The sequence below is a fragment of the Triplophysa rosa genome, unplaced genomic scaffold (assembly GCF_024868665.1).
Source record: "Triplophysa rosa unplaced genomic scaffold, Trosa_1v2 scaffold63_ERROPOS2374434, whole genome shotgun sequence".
Taxonomy (NCBI): domain Eukaryota; kingdom Metazoa; phylum Chordata; class Actinopteri; order Cypriniformes; family Nemacheilidae; genus Triplophysa; species Triplophysa rosa.
The window spans coordinates 71,726-75,674 of NW_026634656.1; positions in this window are offsets into that span (position 1 = coordinate 71,726).

Consider the following 3,949-nt stretch of genomic DNA (forward strand, 5'->3'; position numbering starts at 1 on the left):
GTTTCGCCATGAAACAGGAAGCTATAGTAACTCAGGCACACAATGTCTGACCGGCCTCACACTTCACATGTTTGATAAGAGTCCTGGCCTGAACACATATCCATGTCAGTGTTCACTTATAGTCATACCGCCACCAGCTGGAAAAAGGGAATATGGCACGGAAAAATCTATAATGTAATTCCTTATATGCACGTTGCCCACCGTTCACTGTTCCTGAGGCCGACGGGTGGTGATGGCACAGGGTTGCGCTACTTTTGCACTTTTGCGCGAGGGCCCGATCATCGCTGCTTGCAGCTTTAATTTATATTGTAATGTGGTTGTTGTGCCGTGTTCTCTGCCTTTGGTTTCTGTGGATATTTATATTAAATACTGTTGCATTTGGATACTACTTGAACATCTCATCATTACAGAATACCGGACCTGAGACTGGATCCAAATGCAGTATTTATATATATTTAATCAAACCAAAGAACACATGTATAAAACTCAAAGAGACAACGAAAGAACATCCATACAATGCAATAATACCAGACAACTAACAGGAGAAACACAGGGGTATAAATACACAAACTAATGAAGTTTAACAAGACACACATGGGAGACAATCAACTGGGAGCAAATGAACAAAAATAACTACAACATAACACAGGAACCAAGGAATACAAACTAAAAGTCCACAACAACTAGGGGAAACAAGAGACAGATACGTGAGACAAGACACACCACCAAGCCGCAGCCACAACCGACAGAGCTGACTCCAGTGACAGGTCATCAGGAACAGATGCCACCAGAACCACCGTACTTGGGACCACCGGCGAAGCATCCGTGATGGCTGGAAGTTCTGGGTCGTCAGCCATCTTGCGAGCGGGCACTGGACTGGCGTATCTGAGTTCCCTACCTCGTCCAAAATGGACTCCTGTGATCTTCCTGAGATCCCTGCCTGCCTGCCACGCCGTGGCTTCCAGCCCAGCCTGCGCCTCCCTGGCCGCCTCTGCTCCGCGACCCAGGTCCTTTTCCCCTTCACGGGCCTGGCCCTCCATCCCGCCCCCTGTTCCGTCTCTGCTCGTCCGCCCTCCTGGATTGTTGTTTTGGGGCATCTGGTATCCGCCCTTAGAGAGGGGGTTATGTAACATCTGTCTTGTTCTCTGCCTTTGGTTTCCATGGATATTACTTTTATATTAAATACTGTTGCATTTGGATCCTACTTGACCATCTCATCATTACAACCAGAAAGCAGAGATGACCTGAGTATACAGGTTACATAAAAGATCTGCTAATATATCAAAAGTCTTCCCATAGGACTACAATTTCATTATGATACACTGCAAAATATCCTGTAAAACCCAACAGAGACTTTTAACATTTCATTAACATTAACAGTTTAAAAAAAATTACAGTGTTTATATTACAGTGTTTTTCAGCGATTTGACTGTATTTTACAAATACATGAAAAATCTGTAAAAACAGTAAAATTACAGGTCTTTGGACATATAAAGTATATATATATGACAATATCTGTAAAACACAGTAAAATTCTGTACAATTTTTACAGTGTAATACCAGAGAAACTTCATAGAGAAATCATGCCACTCAAATTCGATTACTAAGAGCTGCTTGGGAGCATTACACTGTAAAAAAATCCAACTTGAATATGTTTATCTAACAGAGGTAATTAAGTAAATACATTTTTGCTGAAGGAGCCAATATACTTTTTTGTGTATAATGAATTAAATTAGTCCACAACGTGTTGCTAACAAAGATTTTGTTGACTGGACTTAAGTAGATACTCTTTTCAAAAACTACTGTTTTTGTCCAAAACATGTCAAAACGTTTACTCAACTTGCAAAATTGTATAATCTCAACAAACAGAAGAGTTCCCAGCATGCATTTTGGCATATTTACTTTGGTTTTGAATCAAATTTTTAAAATTATTCCTGTTTTATTGTTTGCTAACTTTATTTACGGAGTTGTTGTCCAAAATGCTACTGTAGTTCTGTACTGTTGTTCTGTTGTATTTAGAATTTTTTTATTGTTTGTGTTTCTGGTGTTGAGGTCTAAAGGGCGTTTTATGGTCATGCGTAGGATCTACATCGTAGCTACGCCGTAGGCCAGGGCTAGTCAACTCGCGGCCGGTGGGCCAAATGCATCTTTACCTGGCCCGCCTTAACATTTCAAATAAGTGAAGAGACTTTAAGAACTGTGTGCTTTAAGAAATGCACGTCCTGAGACGCCTCATCTTTGAAAGTCCAAAACGCTGCTAACGTCCCAAAATGCGTCTTGTGCCCTTGAAAGTAACTGCAGGAAGGGTACACTGCGTGAACGGTTGTCTCAGATAACGGAAAAACTGTATTGTTTTTATGACTGCGTTCATTATGTATGATTGAAATGGCTATATTTACGGAAAACAGCTGTTCATCTCCCTCCCGAAACCGCACTACGAAGGATCTGCGTGAGGCACATAAATGTGATTAATTTCACCCGAAGACGCGATAATAGCGTTCAGTTTATTGCATGGATCAATTGATTCACTTTATATAAGACGCCAGTCACAAGGGCCAGGGATTACTTTTGTGCTGAATGTATTAGCGTTTTTTATTTTCATTGATTATCATTAATTCAACTAAATATTTTACTAAATAACTTCTTGAAAAACAATGCCACACATACTTGGATGTACTGGGGGACTGGGGGTGAGTAAATTACCAGCAATTTAATTTTGGGGTATAAAATAAAACTAAAACGACAATATCCCTTTTAATTAAATATCATAAAAAGGCAAAAATACTGGATGCAATATTTGTGTACATGTTTTAGTATATGAACTATAAGTAACAGCAACAAAAACAGTATAAAAGGAACAAAATGCAATTAAAGCTAGAAGCAGCGATGATCGGGCCCTCGCGCAAAAGTGCAACCGCAAGCCTGTGCCATCACCACACGTCGGCCTCAGGAACAGTGAACAGTGGGCAACGTGCATATAAGGAGTTACATTATAGATTTTTCCGTGCCATATTTCCTATTGCCAGCTGGTGGCGCTATTACTATAAGTGAACACTGACATGGATATGTGTTCAGGCCAGGACTCTTATAAAACATATGAAGTGTGAGGCCGGTCGGACATTGCGTGCCTGAGTTACTATAGCTTCCTGTTTCATGGCGAAACATCAAACTTTGTCACGCCTCCACGGACACACCCCTCATGAAAAGTCTGGAACTTGCAATGTATCGTCACAAAGGTCTAGGAAGTTATATTATAGAAAGACTTTAATTTATTTACATGTACCAGATTTCCTGTTATTTATTTAAATGTGTCACATTCCCTTTTGCCAGCTGGTGGCAGTATTGCTAGAAGTGAACACTGACATGGATATGTGTAATCATAGGCAATAAAATTAATGCAGGCGAATTATAGTAGGATTTGTTATTTATTTAAATGTGTCATATTCCCTTTTGCCAGCTGGTGGCGCTATTGCTATGAGTGAACACTGACATGGATATGTGTACAGGACAGGACTCTTAACAAACATGTGAAGTGTGAGCATTGCTTCCTGTTTCCTGCATCGCTGCCGGCAGCTTGTTTGTATCAGTGCTCTTATCACTTCGCTCTAATATTAGTGTATTTTATTTTCGTTAATTATTATTGTCGTTGCTAACTTATCCTGATATCTCAATAACCCTGTTCCTGTTATTTACTTGGAAGAGTCTAAACCAAAAGTGATAGTTAACTTAACGCCGTTAGCATAGCAATAGCGTGTTAGCTTGCTTTCTGTTCACACTGTGGAATATCATCTTGCCTCTGGTTTGTCTTGTGTGCTAACTGTTTCTCTCTTTAAGCGAGTATACTACGATCCATCGAGCAACCTTGGTAAGTTGGAATTGCACTTCAAATCCGGTGAGTTATGGCTTCTATTCCTATTATTGTTACTTGCACCTCATGTCATATGTTTAG